Genomic DNA, 21,495 nt, shown 5'->3' on the forward strand with positions numbered 1-21,495 from the left:
TCTTCCCTGCCCTGCAGTAAAGTCTGATACTCATGCCCATGACTTGGGTGAATGGGTATTGGAGTGCGTGGTAGACAGAATAATAGCTTCCAAATGTGTCCTAAGCCCTGGAACTGGTGATTATGTTAGATGGCCTTGCAGTGTGATTAAATTAAGGATCGTGAAGTGGGGAGATTACCCTGGATTACCTGGGTGGGCCCGATGTCATCATAAGGGTCCTCGAAAGTGGAAAAGGAGGCTGAATAAAAGCATTTGAGGGAGACGTGACTTCAGAAGAAAGGCACAGAGAGATGCAACGTTGCTGGCTTTGAGGATGGAGGAAGGGACCCCGCAGAAGGGAAAGCAGCCGTGTGACACTTAAATTTTAGCCCTGAGAGGTTCCTGTTGGACTTTTGACCTCCAGAACTGTAAGCTAATAAATCTGTGTTTTAAAGCCACTGCATTTATGGTAATTTGTTACAGCAGCAGTAGAAAACTAATACAGGGTATAAATCAGGGAGAAGAGCTGAGTGCAAAGACAGGAAAATCTAAGTATGATTTAGGGACAGTCATCAGGCCAGAGGGTTGCCGTAGGGGGCATAATAGAATTTAAAGTCAGGAAGGTCAGTTTGAGTCAGACTGTGGGGAGCCTTACATGAAAGATGAATGAGTTGAGTCACTGTCTTTGGGCCATGGAAAGCCACGGAAAAGTTCAAGGGTGGCGTGACATAAGAAACAGAATTTCAGAAAGGAAGACCAGGGGCGCTCTCTGTAAGGATGCCCATGGCTGCCTGGGGAGACAGAGTAATGGCCCCCAAAGTTGTCCTAAGCCCTGAAATCTGTGATTATGTTGGATGACTTTGCAGGCATGATGGAATTAAGGATGTTGAAGTGGGGAGATTAGCTTGGGTTACCTGAGTGAGACTGATGTCATCTTAAGGGTCCTTAAAAGTGGAAGAGGGGGTCAAATAAAGCATTTGAGGGAGATGTGACCACAGAAGAAAGGCACAGAGAGATGCAACATTCTGGCTTTGAAGGTGGAGAAAGGGGGCCAACTCCAGCTCTGGAAGAGGAAAGGAAACAGATTCTCCCATGGACCCCACAGATGTGGCTGAGTCAGGGCAAGTGAACAGGCCCTGGGACTCTCATCCTCACTTCCCCAGGACCCCGGCCTTGTTACCTGTTTCGTGTTCAGGGCTTCCAATTCAGGTTTCATTTGAATAAGGCATTTTGTATTTAAGATAAAATGAAAACAACAAATGAGCACAACTCGGTGCACAGAAAAGTTCAGTATCTTGTTCCAGCTCACTCAGCTATAAGGTGAGAGGACAGGGACTTACTCCCTAGGAATCCTGACTCCCAGTCCTGGACTCTTCTGGTGGAGGGCCAGGGGGACTGGAAAGGGGAATAAATAAGGCCACCTGTTAGGTGATCCAGGTATTAATTCCTGGACTATGGAATCTTTGAGCAGGAAAGGAAGGGCCTAGATAGGAAGGACAAGTCCCATGAATCAACATGCCTGGGAGAGCCAATGGACCCCAGAGCACCAGTGCTTCATCCTGAGGCCAGCAGGTACTAGTGAGAAACACTACACTAACCTCCTCTCAAGTCCAGTACCCTATAGATGGGAGGAACTGGACACTTTAGAGCTCCAGCATGAAGGAGAATCATATTAGCAGACCCCAAAGAGGACACAATACAAGATGCAGGGAATGCTTTCGAGGGAGGGTCCAGTCTTGGGTTAATAAAGCAAGAAAATGAATGAAATGATAGAGCAGGAAGCGGAGACCTGGACTTGGGCTTCTGCCAATGATCCCAGAAGAAACACATACAGCCCAATCTATTAACTCCCTCATGACCTCACTTCCAGGAAACTGGGAGAACCACAAACCAGTAAGCTCTGTGAGGGCTCAAAATGAATGTTTAGGGCCTGATGGTTCTCTAAGCACACCTTTCAATTGTCAGGGTATTATTTATTAAACAGGAACGCTATAATTACTTGTGCATTATTACAATACACCAAGTGATTTAAGCAGTAAAAAGGGCTTTGAAGAATTAGTAGTTCTTTTGATTCCTATAGTTTTGTGGCTCATGTTCAAAGACATCTTTTGAAAGTATTCAGATTCAAGGGAAAGCTGCAATATCTCTTACCCAGCCTTTTTTTTCTGACTCCAAATCTGCATGTGTTACTGCTTTCTGGACACTCTACTCACGAGCCCCATCCCACCCTCCTACCTGACTTGTTGAAAATCAAAACTCAGCCCCTTTCATTCCCAGTTTGCTCTTCCTCCTCTATTTTGTACCTGGGTAAATTGCCCTTCCACCCATTCAGCAAAATTTGGGGAGTCATCCTCATTCTTTTCTTTCTTGTCCTGTCTCCTACCATCATTCTTCACATCTATGTAACATCCACCACCATGACAATAAATAATAGTGGCAACCCTTTTTTGAGTGCCTATTACATTCTAAGCATCTTAGATATGTTATTGCAAATCCTGCAAAATTTGTACTATTCTCATTTTATAAGTCAAAGAGCCTGAGATTCAGAGATATTATTTCTTCAAGGTTCGCCTGCAGGTAGGTGGCAGTTGGGGTCAGGATTCAAAACCACATTTCTCTGATTCTAAAGCGTATGCATTTTATATCACACGGGGCTGCATCCAATAGAGCACCAACAGTTCTGCCAAATTTGCCTAAGTCTTGACTAAAATCCACCTATTTCCTTCCCTCCATAGGCTATTTGCTACTTTAGTGTATGCTGTCATTAGTTCTCACCCGGACTGATGGCATAAGCTTTCTCACTTGTCTCTCTACCTCCAGCCTTGCTGTATTCTCTAGTGGTATGTCTGTTAGCTGACTGATCATAAGCAAGTTCCTGTGTGCTCACCCTGACCCTACTAAATCACAATCCCCAAGCCTTCATGTCAGCCTTAGTAATAAGTACCTCCCCCCAAGCCTTCATGTCAGTCTTAGTAATAAGCACCTCCTGTTGATTCTTATGAGGGGCTAGTATAGCCAAAGGCAGTTCTAAAAAGAAAACTCCAGGCCCAAACCTTCAGTGGCTCCCATTCACCTACATGATAAATTGAATACTCTCTAATCTGACATTTAAGGGCCTTTTATGGTCTGGCTACAACTCATCCTTTCTAATCATGCTGGCACAAAGAAGTCACACAGCAAACTGACGCGTAGTATGGCAAGCAGAATAATGGGTCCCCAAGATGTCTGTGTCCTAATCCCCAAAACCAGAAAATATGTTACCTTACATGGCAAAAGAGACTTTGCAGACGTGATTGAGTGATGGACTGGAGAAAGGGAGATTATCTTGGGTTATTCAGGTGGTACCAATCTAATCACATGAGTCATTAAAAGCAGAAAACCATTTCTGGTTGTGATCAGTGACAGATACCATCATGAGAGAAGGGTTAGAGAGATAGACTGTAGAAGGATTTGACCTTCATGGCTGATTTTGATAATGGAGAAAGAGGACCATGAGCCAAGGATGTGGTGGCCTCTGGAAGCTGAAAAAGGCAAAGAAATAGATTCTTCCCTAGAGTTTCTAGAAAGTAGTGCAGCCCTGCCAATACCCTGATTTTAGCTCATGTTGAGCTTTTGACCTAAAGAGCTGTAAAATAATAAATTTGTATTATTTTATGGTATTAAATTTATGGCAATTTTCTATAGTAGCAATAGAAAACAAATGCACATAGTTTTTTTTATGGCGACTCACTTATCTATACTTTCTACATGTATCATTTTCTCTGCCTGGAGTGCTCTGTTTGGTTCACTTGGAAAACTCCTCTTCATCCTTCAAAACCCAGCTCAAAATGGCTGATTCAGACAGGAATTTATACATGGTCCTTCAACTCCAAGAGCACCCAATATTTATTCATGATAAATGTTAATGTTATTTTGCTTTGTATTTACTTATAAACTTACCTACATCTCCCACCTCCTTAGGGAGCTTGTCTTGCTCATTTTATATTCTTATCCTGGCATAGTGTCCATAGTGCCTAGCATATGGTCAGTGCTTAAAAAAATATCTGCTGGGTAATAACTACAGAGACATTGAAGGAATTGTATTATAGAAGCACCTCATGTAAGCCAATCAATGTTGGATTATATGAATTCTTATCATTAGAATACGATGGTTTTAGATATCAAAAGTAATGATTCCAAAAAAGGTAATGATTCCAAAAATAAGTCTCTTTGAGATTGACAGTTAATGTTTATCACTTATACTTAATTATTTTCTTTTTTTTTAGACAGAGTCTCACTGTGTCCCCCAAGATGGAGTCCAGTGGCATGATCTCAGCTCACTGCAAGCTCTGCCTCCTGGGTTCACGCCATTCTCCTGCCTCAGCCTACCGAGTAGCTGGGACTACAGGCACCCACCACCATGCATGGCTAATTTTTTGTATTTTTTAGTAGAGAGGGGGTTTCACCATGTTAGCCAGGATGGCCTCAATCTTCTGACCTTGTGATCCTCCTGCCTCGGCCTCCCAAAGTGCTGGGATTACAGGCATGAGCCACCATGCCCGCCCAATTACTTTCTTTGGAGATCAAATGACTTTTCTTTTCCTTATATGAAAACCATTTATTTCTACTTTACTCCAGGCAGGAAAGGCAGAAGAAAAAAAATACGTCAATTAAAAGCAAATCCTGGGCAGGGAGAGATAGTTCATGCCTGTAATCCTAGCACTTTGGGAGGCTGAGTTGGGAGGATGGCTTGAAGCCAGGAGTCAGACCAGCCGGGGCTACATATAGTGAGACCTCATCTCTACAAAAAAATTTAAAAAAAAATTAAAAAATTAGCCATCCATGGTGGTTCATGCCTGTGGTCCCAGCTACTCTGGAGGCTGAGGTGGGAGGATTGCTTGAGCCCAGGATGTCAAGGCTGCAGCCAGCTATGATTGTGCCACGGCACTCCAGCCTAGATGACAGCGCGAGACCCTGTCTCTCTCTTTCTCTCTCTCTAAAAAAAGGTAAATTCTGTATCCCAGTGTCATTATCTAGGCTGAGTTTACACATCTTCCCTGTCATTAATGCTCACTGGTGCCCTCGCTCTACGGGCATATGAAGTTGAGAGTCTTGTCAAGTTTCCTCTATCACGTGTAAGAAAGCCCGCAGGAGCTGGGAAAGTCCTAACCAGACCAAGTAAGAAGTGAGACACTCTTGAAAGGAATCTTATGGTTATATCCTGGTTTGGCTCCACTTAACATCCAAAGGAGCCCAGGGCCTGCCTCAGGGCACGGGAGAGGTCCTAGGACGGGGCCTTAAGATGCCACACAGACTTATTCCCTAAGGGACCTGGAAAACTGTTATTAAGTTTGTTTTAATGAGTCGCTTGGTTCTCAGCCTTGGCTGCAAATTAGAATCACCTGGAGGAGAGCTACTATATTCTGATGTGACCAAAGGAATTTTTTTTTTTTCTTTGATGGAGTCTCGCTCTTGTCACCAAGGCCAGAGTACAATGGCATGATCTTGGCTCACTGCAACCTCCACCTCCTGGGTTCAAGCGATTCCCCTGCCTCAGCCTTCCGAATAACTGAGCACCAACAGGTGCCCACAACCACGCCCAGCTAATTTTTGTATTTTTGGTAGAGACGGGGTTTCATCATGTTGGCCAGGCTGGTTTTGAACTCGTGACCTCAGGTGATCTACCAGCCTTGGCCTCCGAAAGTGCTGAGATTACAGGCATGAGCCACCATGCCCAGCCCTAGGAATTGGTCTGTGAGAGGTGTTTTTCAAAGTTCCCCAAATGATTTGGACGTGCACTCGGTTGCAGTTCGCACCAGGCAATGTTTTTGAAATTTCCTTTGGAATAAGAATCACTGGGGTTGAGCATTAGGCACCAGAAGGCAGGCACCCGCTGGCCCCGCCCTTGAACTGCCCTTTCCCTCAGATTCCAGTCAGCAAGTCTGCAGTGGAACCTGGAATCTGCTGGTCTGATGTGCAACTCTAGTGAGTCCAATTCAGGTAGGTGGTACCTCCTGCCGCCCCCTGCAGCCTGCCCTAGGGAGCACTGATACCGTCAGTAGCTGCCATCTGTAGGCACCTGGACCTATGGGGAAGGACTCTTGACTAGGGCCTCTGAAACAAAGGCTGCAGATCCTTTTTGCCTATACAGTGCTGACAATGTGAAGAGGAGAGAAAAAGATGAGAGTGTGCTCACAGCACTTATACAGAAAACACCCCTCCTTTCACACCAGGTGGTAAAAGCTAAGCAAGCCTTTAGAAAGTGCCCTAACTACCACCAATGCCTGAAATCTCAGTGCTGCCCTGGCCCCACTCTTTCCCATAGCCAGTGGGTCCTTTGATAACATATTAACATCTTACATTCCAATGATAGATTTTAAAGGCTGAATTTCAAAGAAGAGTTGAAGTGAACACCCACACGTTAACTCCCACCACACATTGCAAAATCCAGTTGCTTTAGATTTATCCAGCTTTTCATCAGCTTAAATTTCGTGACAGAAATGTTTGGACTTTACTGATGTAAGTATAATGGAAATTTTGTGAGTTGGTCACAGTCATGGATAAGGCTGTTGTCAGGCAGGTCGGCTCTACTTGGTAATCTATGGTTTCACTCTGGAATATTTACATTGGCAATCCCACTCATTACAGACAAGCAAATCTTTACTTACATGAGGTGGCAGAACGCAGACTTCCTCACCTCTCGCAATCACCTTTCCTATCCTATTGATTCAATTCAGGACGGTGTCAGGTCGCCTTATCTTCTGGGAACAGTGGGCTTCTAATACACCCTGTGGATACGCATCTGGACTGATCCCGACAGAGACTTAAGGCAGTGACACCAGAGTGGGTCATCTCCAGGTTGGCTCTGCTCCTGAGAACTCTGGGGACAGTGAGCAGTTGGGTCAAGGACTTTTTTTTATGACCAAGCTCAGTGATGCCAACGTTTGCTAAGATTCCAGTGTTTAAAATAAATTGTTCTTTGAATCTTCCACAGAAAGATTCAGGGGTCTTGGAACAGAGGAAGCCTTGGCTGGTGACAGGGTCACAGTCTTCAAGATAGGTTGACACAGGCTGGCATCTATGGATCTTCCCAGCCCTCAAGCACTGGACCTGACCACAATCCTTGAGGGTCACTCCCTCTAGTTACATGAGGTCACACTTTCCCCTTCTCCAGGAAAGGCTGTCAAACAAGAACTATAGCATTAGAAAATTATCACTGGTACATCTGGAATCAGCAAAATTTCTAAGAAGTGTGAAAGTCTGAAGAAGTGAGTAATTGTTAACCTGAATGCACTTACCAGCTTGTTAGTTGCCACTTCATGACAGCCGATACTGAAAGCGTCAAGATGAATGTTGACTCCTTCCCTTTAGAATCTTATTGGCCGCAGGTTGCCTGCAATTTGTGTGAACAACGTGAGAACTACAGCGAGAAGAGGGACTTGAAGCCATTTCTGCACACCCTTGCCTGAGCCTCACATGCATTCCAAGTTCTCCTAACATGTTCAGACAGCATATGTGTGCTTTTGCTTAATTCTTGAGAATGGTTTGGATCTTGTGTAAAGGAGGGCAACCACTTTATAATAGCCACAGATCACTTGCACTGCTGCTGTGATACAATCATTCAAATGTCTTCATTTGTTTAGAAATGGTTGAGGTTCATTCTTTTTTCCCAAATGTATTATTCTCCATAATTCCATCCCCAAAAGCAAAAATGTCACAATGAGTTGCTGAATGCTCAGTGTGATTTGAGCTTACTGACAGCAGAGACCATGCTTGTCTATCATTGGATCCCTGGCAGCTAACAACATTCTTTGCACTTACTAGGTGCTTGTAAATGTTCACTGAATGAAAGAATTAATCAACGAATGACAAGCTGGGCATTACTTGGTTCTATCAAATTTAATCATGCTTCCACGGTTTCACAATCTACCTTTGGAAGTGAAAATGTGAGGCATGCCTCACATTCCATCAATAATGCAAAGGCTTCTATGAGACACCAGGGAAGTAGAAAACAGTGGTTTATTGAATCAGACTAAAATCTGTTATGGCAGAAGTACATATTTGCAAACAACTCTAACAAAATGACCTGGAGGGACTTTAAAAGGCTCCACAGCTTTGTGAGGCTCTGGGTGACCCCTTGGCACAAACATTCCGTAGCACTTTGACTTGTATTTTCCTGCCTGATGAAGCATATTACTCAGAGTGTTGACATAAACTTCCTTTGGCCAGCCGTGGGAGGACGTGTGCACACACGCATAACGGGATGGAGAATTGAGAATGTGTTAGTGCCACTCCAAAAAAGACATCTGCTTTCAAAAAATGTTTGTGTTTAGCACAAAAATGTATTCCATGGAATTATGGCATGCATTTACATATTCATGGGCCTTAGAGGATATCCAAGTTTAAATTAGGAGCTTTCTCTTCAATTCTATCACAGCTTGGAATTGCCATGGGGGTATGGCACCACTACTCAGGCAAGGAAGTTTGTCCCCTGAAGCCTCTCACAGAAGGATCACCCAACAGGGCTGCCACTGTTCACACATAATGCTTGACCTATAAAAGCTTTCCCTTACTATGCAATGCACCTTAATTGTTTCCATTCTATTCTAGTCCATTTCTTTAAAATGCTGGTCACATTCACTATATTGATTACCTGACCCACTAATGGACTGTGATCTGTAGTTGGAAAAATACTGCAGTAGAAAAATGAAGAGTGACCCCAAACTAAAGACTCTAGCAGGAAGCCACAAAGACTGCTTGGAAGGTTTGGGAATGCTGTGGTCAAATCCACACCCAGAATGTGCTCATCAAGTGTGGCCTGCAGCTCGTGATCTGGGATGCCAGCCTGTCTGGATGCACTACACTATGGCGGCAGTATCGTGGGCTCACAAAATGGGGAGGAGGGATGGGAGATGGCTTTGAATTCTTTCTCCTTTAGCGTGATGTTCAGGAACAAGCCACCTCTCTTAGCTTGGAGGGGAGGCTCATAGAGCTCTATCATCCATGAGGAAATCTCCCATCCTTTGAGAGGAAATGCAAATGTCACATCCCTTTCCTTGATGGGTCCTGTGAGGGTCCTACTTTCCTTGCCCCTTTCAGTTGAAAGCCCTCTTTTGTCTTAACCCCTAGGGCACATAATTTATTTCTCACCTTGAGTACATAACACTTTCTAAACTATGCTTTCAGGTTTTTTCCTTTATTGACTCTAAGTAGCATCAGGACTGTGATGATGTCCTACTCATTTTTGTATCCCTGTGTCTAGCACATGCCTTGCACATATCAGATGCTCAATCAGCATTTGGGACATACACAAAGAGGCCAGAGAAATGCTTTGTCTTATTACATTATCCCTCTGTATCCATGGAGAATTGGTTCCAGGAACCGCCCTCCTCCTCACCACCACCTTGCAGACACCCAATCCTCAGATGCTCAAGTCCCTTATATAAAATGGTCTAGTAAAATAATGTGTGCACGTGGATACAGAGAGGGGAATATTCGATATTGAAGACTCAGAGGGGTGGGAGGGTGGGAGGATGTGAAGGATGAGGATTTACTTAATGGGTACAATGTCGCTAAAAACCCAGACTTCACCACTATACAACGTATTCATGTAACAAAACAGCATTTATAACCCCTAAATATATAAAAACAAAATAAAATGGTGTCAGATTTGCATATAACCTATGCATATCCTTCCATATACTTTAAATCTTCTCTAGATTACTGTATACCAAATATAATGTAAATGCTATGTAAATAGTGGTTATACTGTATTGGTTTTTTATTTGTATTATTTTTTATTGTTGTATTGTTATTTTTAATTTTATTCTTAAGAATATTTTTGACCCAAGATTGGTTAAATTCATGGATGTGGAGCCCATGGATATGAAGGGCCACCTGTTCTCAGAACTTGAGAATGATTTATCTTTGAGATGGTGTCACTAGGATCCTGCAGGAGGCTCACTTATCAGCATTGGTATTTCCACATATCTTACCTTCTTCTTACTCTTCTCCTTCTCCCTCTTTCTCCTTCTCCTTCTTGCTCCTCCTCCTTCTCCTTCTTCTTCAGAGAAGAGTCTATGTTGCCCAGGCTGGTCTCAAACTCATGGCCTCAAGTGACCCTCCCACCTCAGCCCCACAAAGTGCTGGGATTACAGGCATGAGCCACCTCTTACCCTGTGCCTTCCCATTTTCCCATGCATCCATCCTCCCATCCAGCACGTATTGAGAACTTGCTGTGTTCCTGTGCTAATCGTGGTGGTTACTAAGGTGGGTAGGGCAGTGCCTGCCTCTAGATCCCGAGTCTAGTGAGGCAGAAGACAAGCGAGGGGGTAATGACCACAGTGTGAGAAGCGCTATAAGGGGGGCAGTGACCCACGTCTCCCAACTCATGTCACAGTCCAATGCTCTCTCACCATATGCTTTTTGACTGCTTCTCTCAGACTTCTTTTTTTTTTTCTTTTTTTTTTTTTCTAGATGGAGTCTCTCCCTGTCGCCCAGGCTGGAGTACAGTGGCGTGATCTCGGTTCACTGCAACCTCCACCTCCTGGGTTCAAGCAACTCTCTGCCTCAGCCTCCCAAGTAGCTGGAATTACAGGCGCCTACCACCACGCCAGGCTAATTTTTGTATTTTTAGTAGAGACGGGGTTCATCATGCTGGCCAAGCTGGTCTTGAACTCCTGACCTCATGCACCCGCCTTGGCATCCCAAAGTGCTGGGATTAAGGGCGTGAGCCAGCGTGCCCGGCCTCTCAGATTTCTTAAACTCTGCCCCACCAGCAAAGATTTTGTTAAGCTTTATATCCCATAGTTTGTATTAGGAAAACAATAGCTGTGCTAAAAAATTAAATTGTTATAATATTGAATATGCATTTTCTAAGTGTTCACATATGTCTAAAGCAACAGGTGATACAGTGGGAATTGCAATACAGTGTGAAAAGGATATTATTTAAATAAATAATAATAATCGAATTATCTTCAAGACCTTTCCTTTGGCCAGGAATAACATCTGAACAGAAGCGTGACCCTGGCCTAAAGGTTTCTGCATGATCCGGTCCCTACCTGCTCATCCCTGGCCACAGCCTCTTCCCTCACTGTGCAGCAGCCCCGGTGGGCTTCGCTGTTCCTCTTCTTCGTACACTCTTCACCTATCCCTTCCGGGTCCACAGCCCTTCTTATCCTTCAGGTCTCAGCCTGATAAGTCATCAGAAAGGTCTTCCCTGACGACTTTGCAAAAAAGCTGTTGCCCACCTTAGTCTCCATCCTAGGAGTCTAATCTTTTCCTTCATAGACCTACCCACAACCTGTAATTATTTCATTTGTTTGGTTGTCTCTCTTGCTAGACTGTGAACTCCACAAACTGTTCACCAGCCTATCCCCAGAGACTCGCATGGTTTCTGGCACATGGCAGACACTATAAATACATTTTGAATAAATGCATGTTAGGGCGGCTCACAGAAAGCATCTACTTGAAAGGGAGGACATCTCGCCAGCGAGGGACGGCGCAGCAGAATCCAGCAGCAGAACAACAGCGACACCAAGTGGCCAGTCCGCATAACCCACAGCAGCTGTTCCTTGCCAGAAATCTCAGGCCTTGGAAGGCTGATCCTTGTAATTTAAGGTGGATACTAATCCATTAAGCTTGTTTATTCATTTCCTTAACTTAAAAAAAAATCTAGAAACTGCCCTCAAATATCTCCCACTATAGAGCAGGACACTTGAAAGCATGTGGCCCCTAGCTAGACAGACTTTAGGACTTGCTACGGTAACGTTTCCCTTTTTTGCTAACCATTTGGAAACCTTACATTTTTCAAATCTGCATGCTTTGAAAAGGCCTGCTTGCTTCTACTTTGTTTTTCAAGCTTCGCTTTGATTTACTGTATTTAATTTGCTTCATCTTCTAATTTGTTAAATGATGTGTTATTAAAATTCCCCAGGGGGCCAGCAGGACTGTGCCGCTGAGAGACAGCATGCATTCTGGAAGTCGGTGATTCACATCTGAGCACCCCGAGGAGATTTTGGAAACCCATTAGGTTAGCAGAGCCGCTGTGGGCAGAATCAGCGCTGGCGGGGACGCTGCATTTGACAACTCAAGTCTTTAGGTGATGCTGAAAAGCCTGCCTTAGCTTCTCATTTCCTCCGTCCCCCAGCGAATCGTTCTCTGCTGCTGCTGTCCTCGGTGTGAAAAGGTGATCCCCCACTGCCCATCGTACCTGCTTGCTATCTCTCGTCAGTCACCTCCTACAAGACCGGAAAACAAGTCTAAAAAAGCCAGAGCGTTCCGCGCTTAATTACAATGGCGCTAAAATGCATCCCGAGGCCTGTCCATCGCGGATTTGAGAAGAGCCGCAGCAGCGGAACACGCCATTAGGCGATAATGGCCCGGGCCCGCTTCAGTCCCAGGGCCAGGAAATGAGGATGATTTAGTGACGCTGCCAATGCCCGACACCATCGCCGCGGCAGGCAAATGGCAGCAAATGGAGGTGTTAAGTAAAGGAAGTGCAGACAAACAATGGTTGCAGAAAGGCTCCTGATATTTTAGAGCTAACCCAGGAGGAAAGCTGGGGTAAAATTTCTTTACATTGCGAGAAAAAATAGATCCCAACGCTCTCCTAAACATTATTATTTGCTTTAGGGTCCATCTTGGCCTTCATATAAAAATGGAGACAATTTCTCCCAGCGAAGACCGAAGCCCCGGTGCCCATTTTGCTAGCGGCATGTGCTTCCACTCCACTCCCCACCCCGCTCATTTTATTTTTTAAAAATAATAAATATGTGTTCATTGTTTAATCTGATGCATGTCCCTCATGTAAGAAAAAAGGCCTTATGACAGAAAACCGTGAAAGTGTGAAAGTGAAAGTCGTGTGTGTGTGAGACACATATACACATTTATAAATATATATGTGTATACATACATCTGTACACATACATGTATACAATTTAGGCGTAAAATTCCACTTAACAATGCAATTATCTCGTGCTATTTCTGGAGTGCAGTCTTGACTGTTCTTTCGACTTTGGTCCAGTTTGAGTCTCAGGCACATGACTTTTTGGTCTGTACTGCTTTGGCCTGTCCCAGAATCTGATCTCCTCCCACCCCCACAGCACCTTCCACTGGCCTCCCTACACCCCATCACCTGGGCTCTGACTGTTGGATCTGTGCATCACGAATGGGCAGTCTGGATTTTCTCCATTCCTGCTGCCCTTTGGTTTTCTTGAACAGCACAGCTTTAACAGTGACCACATGCTCTCAAAATCATTTCACCTGAGGAAAATCCACCCATTCTTTTACCCCACCCAGTGTCACAAAAGTCTCCAGCAGCTTCCACGATGTCTCCTTATCTTTAGGTGGGACACAAAATTCCTAGTGTGTCTTCCACCCGCAAACTCTTTTGGCCAAGCTTCTTGTCATCTTGCTGCCTTAACACCTGGGCTTGGCTCTTTCAGCCCTAGGGTTTCACAAGTTTGGGTAAGTCGAGAGCACATTCATGTGTACATATGCAATCTATCTGGTTGGCATTTTGTGTTTATTACATGACGATGGCCATTTTGCTGGAGAATAAGGAAGAAATGGATCATCGTTGCAAAGCTTGCACAGTAGCTTCACAATGAAATTATTTTGCCATTTGCTTCTAAGTAGAATTGTAATGTTGGCTTCTAGGTGCACCTCCCACTTCCTCCCCCTACAATGTATCTTTTCACATCCTTCATTTTTACCTATAATTTCTTTAGCATCGATTGAGAAAGTCTTTATTCAGGGCATAACCCTTTGATAGGTACTGTGAGAGATATGAAAAAAGCCATGGGGCCAACTCTTTTAAAAAGGTGTTAATTGGATTTTTCCCATATAAAACACCCCATAGCATTTTATTTCCTAACTCTGCTTCTCACAGTCAACTTCATTTGCCCATTTAATGCAATTTGCTTCTCATGATAAGATTCTATTAAGTGATTATTAAGACATTCTGAGTTACTTCAGCCAAGTACATCTATAATCATTACCTACCTCCTGGGGGTGATCTGAGGTGTAATTAGTTAAAGCTCACTGTTACCTCCCAACATCTGAACGACAGAGACCACTTCTACACAGCCAATCTGTGAGCCCGGTGCAGCCTGTTCACATTTACGTAAATCCCATAGATCCAGGTTTCACGAGAGCCCAGGTTGGATCTGTAGAAATAGAGAGCATACTGGAAATTGCCTTCCTCTGTTTATATCAAATTATACCCCTGAGGGTTAATTTCTTTTGGTTTCTAATCGATAATATTTAATAGCCCTAATGTTAGTGTTAATAAAACAAACACAATAAACCTCCACTAAAAATTGAGATATGCTGGAACAAATCAGCCTAGCACGACCCTCAAACCTCTTATTCCTTCAGTCTTTCAGAACCGTTTATTGAACTTCTACTGTATGTGAAGCACTGGACTAGGATCTAAGGCTGTGAAGTTCAGAAAGTCACTTGTCCTCAAGGAATTTATAGTCAGCAAATTTCACAGATGGTAATAATAACTTTTAGACAACCTTCACACTTACTCAAAAGCCTATCTAGTATTGAGCGGTGGAGGGGGTGGAGGGGGAGGAGGGGGAGGAGGGGGTGGAGGGGGAGGAGGGGGAGGAGGGGGTGGAGGGGGAGGAGGGGGTGGAGGGGGTGGAGGGGGTGGAGGGGGAGGAGGGGGTGGAGGGGGAGGAGGGGGAGGAGGGGGAGGAGGGGGTGGAGGGGGTGGAGGGGGAGGAGGGGGTGGAGGGGGAGGAGGGGGAGGAGGGGGAGGAGGGGGTGGAGGGGGGCTGGGTGGGGGGGAGGTGAGAGAGAGGGGGGAGGGTAAGGGGGTGAGAGGGGAGGGAGGAGGCAGAGAGAGAGAGAGAAGGAGGCTCCAAGTGGTTTAAATACTTCATTGATGAAAGTTCTCAAGTCAAATACCAAAGGCCCCAGGGCTCCTGGGATCTTTTCTCATGGAGAGCTACTTTTAGCCTATGGAAGATTAGAAATATTTAATTAGGAGGAGGAGGTGAACTGTTTCAGTAGGCACACAGACAAGAAGAAGAAGGGACATGGATAACATCCTAGTAATAAGTAATCAAGTAGAAAAACTGAAAGAAAAAAAAAGAAACAAGAATTCATGGAGCATTGCAGTGTGGAGACATTTAGTATAAAGGCAAATAGCTTTGTAAACCCCAGTGGTCTTGAGGGTTTCTTTGCATTACAGCACAGTACAATAATTTATTTTCATAATGACTGGAACGCATGAAGACAACTTTAGAACATGGCTACTAGGCAGGAGAATAGGGAATAGAGAATGATTTCCATTAATAACTATTTCTAGAAATTTAAATCAGTTCTTAAAGTAATGCTTCAGTTATAAGATGCAGTAGGCAAATTCTAATTCAATATAAAAAAGTGTTTTCTAGCCATTTTAGCCTCCTTTAAAGTGGATTTAGTGACCTTGGGAGGTGGTGAGCTTTCTGTGGCTTAGAGGAACGTAAACTAAGTGCAGACAGCCACCTATGAGAACACTGCAGAGGGACTTTGAACGTCCACTTGCTGGTCAAATCCAGACTGCCTCAAGTTTTGTACAGCCTGAGAGCTAAGAATAGTCTTTACATTTTAAACTGAAATTGTAAAATTAAAAAAAGCCTTTTAGTGAGAATAGTTGCTCAATTTTGCCTCCACCCACAAAGGCTAAAGTGTCAACTATCTGCTCCTTTACAGAAAAACTTTGCCAACCCCTACTCTAAGGAGTTGCTGTTTCCCAACTCTGAGGCTCTGGGAGCTGAAGCACACCTCATTTTCTCATGAGGGCTTAATGAAAATGACTTGATATTAAAACTGCTTTACTGTGGCCAGGGTAGAGCATCCTTTTAGATACTGATATCTCTGGAAATCGGCCTTGATCTAGTGTTAGGTAATGCTTGCTGGGATATACAAATATCGGATTTCGTACTTCTCTCCTCAGTCTTACAAATTAAATTTTATACTTTCAGATTTTATTCACTGGCTAGGGAGAAAGACAACTCCATGCGCTTCACTGCGTAAACAGCAGAAACAGGGCACATTTCAAAGCCACCCAGACCTCCCCTTAGGTCAATGCCACAAACAAGGCCCAGTGAGCTCTGGGCCATTCTTAGGGGTTCCACCAGGGAAGATGGTAGAGGCGAGGCCATTGTCTCTTGATGGTAGATCCACAGGCCAGGGACCATTATGTTATTTTTACCCTAAAAGAGAAATGCCCTGAGGAAACAGAAGTGTTCATAGTTTTCTCAATTTTTTTCTCCTATGTTTTTCCCTCTAAGTCTGGGGGTAAAAAACTCTTAGCTTAGAGAAATGCCATCTCCACCTATTCTGCCTTTGCTGAGGGATTAGCAACCCTTGAAAGGCTTTGGTCTCCAGGCATGCCGGGGGCAAGAAGAAAATGGCTGGGCTTGTGACTCTCCCAGGTGTGAAGTGACGGTTTCAGTAATGTCAGTGTGATTCCTGGGTCTTAGAAAGAAAAATAAAGCAGAAGAAAACCCCGGCATAACCCAGTTGATGGTAGCTTAATGTCATAAATTCCATGGCTCAAGTCAGAACAACGGTCTTTGGAGGATTTCATTCTCCCCAAGGACAAATACGTGTTTCCAGTTGGTTTTATAAATGTGTATCTATGTGTGTTTGCGTCTTTCCTGCGGCAGGGTGCCTAGACACGGGCAAGTCATCTGTGGATAACAGCATGCAGTATGTGACATAAAGAATCACACACGGTATGTTTAATTGCTTCAGGGCATTACACACACACACACACACACACACACACACACACCCCAGCTCAGTGCTGTGTGACTTCTGCTACTGCCTCCTACCCTATTTGTCAGATTACAGGGACACAGAGCAAAGTTTACTGCACACAAAAAAGCCAAACTAATGCTACGAGCCATGCATGGATTCTCCCTGTCTTCCATTTAGAAATCCCGGAGTAAAAAAGGATTACAGTCATATCACATTTTACTAAACATTCATTCTGTGACCCAAATAGCTCCTGAAGACACAGTTATCACCCACTGTGGGTGCTTTCTTTGTGACTATTTTCACAGGCATCTGCAGGATAGGCTAGAAATATCAAAATATCATTTGGGGATAAACTGTGGTCAGGACCTATAAATAGCTTCCCTTTAGTGTCTCCGCCCCCCTGTTCCCTGGTCCCCTCTTCACTCCATACCTCTGCCCTTCACCTTCTTTTTTTCTCACACACAGGATCTCATACTCCTCCCGGGGAATGGACTTGGACCACCACGTGCATAAGAAATGGCAATCTGGACGGGCACATCTCCTCTGTCACAGAACTGTGTCTTGTATCCCAGCACCCTCCCCACCTCCTTCCCGTGGCCCTGTTTCACAATTAGAATGCAGCTCGGAGTGGGAAGAACTGGCACCCAGCAGATGGCTGCAGGCAGTACCTTCACGCAGCCCCGACGCCCACTCCTCGGCAGCAAGAACTGGGGAGCGCCATATGTCAGAGCCGCTGCCGATGCCAGCAGAAGGCAGGCTTTGTTCTTTTGATGGGTTTGTTTTGAAAGGGGAACATAAATAACACACACCCACTACTCCTTCCCCAGCAATCTGGGCAGAGCTTGCCGGCAGTCCTTGTGGCTCAAAGTGCCCCAATTGTTCCCTGAACATGGCTGAGTATGAGGGCTGGTCTTGGCCACCAGATGGATTAAGTCTGATTAATTATCAACCATAAATAATGCTTTTCTCATATTTAATCAGTGAATACTTAATCAGCTTTTCCCTGAAAAAAAAAAAATCATGTTTCCCTAAAAAATTAAGATATTTGTTTTCACGCAATCCAAAAAGCTTCTGGCAAAGTCTATTGGAGCAATGGATGGCCCACTCCCTTGACCAATGTGTGTGTGTGCAGGCGTGGAGGGGAAGGCTGAGGCCGGAGTGTGTGCAGAAGGGAGAGGAGCAGGGTCAGAATGGCCTCGTGGCTCTTGAGGAAAACAGTCTAGTGAAGGAGCCTCCAGATCTGTCCCGCCACCAGCTGGCCAGGTTTGTTTCTCCTCCAGAAATCCTGCATGTTCTCAAAGTCACTCACTTCAAGCTGTGAAGAGCGTCCCTAAGCCCCGAGAAGGCAGCACAGCCTTGCTCACCACTTACTCAGGCCGGGCAGTGCTGGGCACATCATAAATTCTCAGTAATTTCGGTTGGATAAGTGAATTGTTGTTAAATGAATGACTGCTTCTTGGGTTAAATTCTTGATAGCTTAAAATGTGTTTTGGGAACACATGGTTGTGTGTGTGTGTGTGTGTGTGTGTGTTTGAGTGCATATAAGTATACAAAAAGGAGCTAAAATTATCTATCTACAGAATGTACAGCACCCAGAGTGAACTGCAATGTAGACTGTAGACTCTGGGTGATAATGATGTCTCAATGTAGGTTCACTGATTGTAACACATGCACCCTTCTGAGGAGGAGGCTGATAATGGGGAGGCTGTGCATGCGTGGTGCAGGGGGTATTTGGGAATTTTCTATACCTTCTGCTTTAATTTTGCTGTGAACCTAAAACTGCTCTAAAAAAAGTTATATTAATTTAATAAAATAATCTATTCAAGGTATTAATCATGTTTAATATTATTTATTGCTAGTCTGTATTTTCTGTTTTTCATGTATTGCTTTTATTATTAGAAAAAATAGCTTTATTTGGAAAAGGAAGCAAACATGTAACATTTGTCTTACGAGTCTCAGGGCTGAAGAGTATGCTGGTAAGAAGGAAAAATAAACCAAAGCAATATCAATCATCATCATCACAGTAGTTGCAATTTATAAAGAAACTAGAGTGGATGCCCTGTGGAAGGCACTGTTCTGAGTATTTTACATGCATGAACTCATGTAATCCTTATGACCACACTATGAAATAGTAACTGTTATTAACCCTTTCCACAGAAAGAAAATCCATTAATGCAAACAATTTATGTTTTTAAACAGTGTGCGTAATGCAAAGATGAATGAATAAACACAAAATACAATTTTGCAACACTAGCATGTAACTGACAACCAGGCTCTGGGGTACTAGCAGCATCAGGAAGTCCACCTGAGGGACAACACCTGCCTTGTTGGTTTTGAGAGGAATAAATAACATATAGAAGTTTCAGGCACTGTCCCTGGCTTTGAGCTGGGACTTAATGAATGGTGGCTGTTTCCTAAAACCATTGGTCCAGTCCTTCCCACAGTTTCTCTGGGATTTTTTAGGGGATGAATTGGTAACATCTTAGGCTTCAGCTGCAGCATCTGGAAATACCAGCAACAACAATAACAACAACAAAATGACCACTTTTGAGACTTAAGTGTGGGTCAACCCTGTGGTAGGTTTTATAGCTGTTACCTCAGTCAGTTCTGTCTACTAACTGCTGGTCCAGTAGCAACCTGTATTAATTCCATGTGCCAGATACAGTGATATCAACTGGGCTTTCTGTAAACACCATGAGATTGCCAAACGCCTTCTGAAGAACCACCACTTCCTAAAATTCATGTTCCATGCCACTGTAGTGTAAAATTGATTTTCTTTGAAAAATGTTACCTCTCTCAAAGTCAGTAATCTGTAGAGAGTTGTCACCTCCACTAATTCAACTATTTGCTGAAAATTCACAGATCATGCACTCAATGAATAGAATGGTCTGCTGCGAGCTTTTGTAGAGGATGGACAGCACTCAAGTTCAGAAGACCCAGTATTAATTCTGACTCTGCTGCTCACAAGTTGGGTAACACAGGGCTTCAGTTTTCCCCACCATCCATTTGCTTCCAGCTAGGACATTTCATGAGTCTGAGCTAACACAGCCTTTAGGAGAAAATTAGGCAGCAAACCTTTCCTCTAAGACAGGGGCATTATGTAGGCCCAAATCCCATAGGTTCATGAAGCCTGTGCTCTGGCATGACGGCTTTGTCTGCCTGTCATCAGAAACCCTACGCTTATTAACTCAACAAACTTCTGTGGGTGCCTGCTCTGTGGCAGGCATGGGCTGGTACTAGAATGACAGAAGATCTGGTCCCTGCCCTCAGGGAGCTTGCAACCTAGTGCTCAGTCTAGAGTGGGCCAGGTCACTGGAGGGCTCAACATCCCCTGACTTTTGGAAATGGAAGCAGAAGAGGGATTCTTACAACCCAGAAGAAGGCATCTCAAACAATTTAAAGATTACCAGCCCAGAAATGAACTGACCAAGCAGCTCTGCAATGTTGCAGGAGGAAGGGAGATGAAGGAATTACATCTTTAAGATGTTTGATTCCTTTCTCCAGGCCCCTTTGTGCAAACTCCCCTGCAAGCTCTGACAGAGTTACTGTTCTAAAACATGGATAGCTTTGGGTTGCTCTTCAACAACAAATCATTGGCTCTCCATTGGCCATAGGAAAGTCCCAGCACAGCATTCATGCCCCCTACACAATGACTTCAGCCTATCTTTCTAGCCTCATGCCCCATCTCATCCTTTTGTACCCCAGAATATCTCAGAAGTGTAGTGGGGTTTTTTTTGTTTGTTTTTTGTTTGTTATTTTCTTGAGATCGAGTCTTGCTCTGTTGCCCAAGCTGGAGTGCAGTGGCACGATTGGGGCTCATTGCAACCTCTGCCTCCCGAGTTCAAGCGATTCTCCTGGCTCAACCTCTCAAGTAGCTGGGATTACAGATATGTGCCACCATGCCCAGCTAATTTTTTTTCTATTTTTAGTAGAAACGGGGTTTCACCATGTTGGCCAGGCTGATCTCGAACTCCTGACCTCAAGTGATCCACCTACCTCAGCCTCCCAAAGTTCTGGGATTACAGGCGAGAGCCCCAGAGGTGTGCTTTCATCCTGTTGGTTGTTTCTCATGATCTTGCCTATTTCCTGAAGGTCTGTACTCCCTCTTCTCCTTATAGGTCCAACTCAAATATTATCTTCCTTGATGAGATTACCCCTAACTTACGCACACATTTGTTTCACTTAGCTCAACAAAACATCCACTGTGTTCCTCTTCTTCTAGTACGTAGCACATTGCCTTAGACATGCAGGCATCCTCGTGAGGCAAATCCTCAGATCATGAAGTGATTTTGAATGAAATTGCTAATAGATGACTCTAATTTGCAGACTAGAGTTTTATCTTGCATGCCAAACCCTGTCAATTGATAGCAGCTAGCTGGAGCACAGTGCGAAGAAGGATTTTAATGCAACATTTTGGTGTACCAGGAAAAGCATGGTGATTGATTCATGATGTCTATTGCAGTCACAGAAGGGAATGACAACATGCATGCCATTTTCCATCCTTTCACTGGATACTTCCAAAGGGCACATACTTTTTTGTAGTTGTTAATATAATCTTAATCTTTTATTTTATTTTATTTTATTTTTTAGAGACAGCGATTTTGCTCTGTCACCCAGGCTGGAGTACAGTGGTGAGATCATAGCTCACTGCAGCCTTGAACTCCTGGGCTCAAGTGATCCTTCCACTTCAGCCTCCTGAGTAGCTAGGACCACAGGCGCACACCACTGTGCCCGGCTAATTTTTTAAAAATTTTTTGTAGGGACAGGGTCTTGCTA

The 21,495-nt window shown here is 44.2% G+C and overlaps 1 long non-coding RNA gene across 1 annotated transcript; it reads right to left on the reverse strand.

Moving 5' to 3' along the window:
* Window positions 1–7,269: 7,269 nt before the first annotated feature.
* Window positions 7,270–17,206, reverse strand: LOC134734618 (uncharacterized). The gene is made up of 3 exons (XR_010117750.1): window positions 17,150–17,206; window positions 13,963–14,126; window positions 7,270–7,351 (listed from the first exon to the last, which is right to left on the reverse strand). It is a non-coding gene; the product is annotated as an uncharacterized lncRNA (long non-coding RNA).
* Window positions 17,207–21,495: the final 4,289 nt, after the last annotated feature.

The sequence above is a fragment of the Symphalangus syndactylus genome, chromosome 12 (genome assembly GCF_028878055.3).
Source record: "Symphalangus syndactylus isolate Jambi chromosome 12, NHGRI_mSymSyn1-v2.1_pri, whole genome shotgun sequence".
NCBI classification, from domain to species: Eukaryota; Metazoa; Chordata; class Mammalia; order Primates; family Hylobatidae; genus Symphalangus; species Symphalangus syndactylus.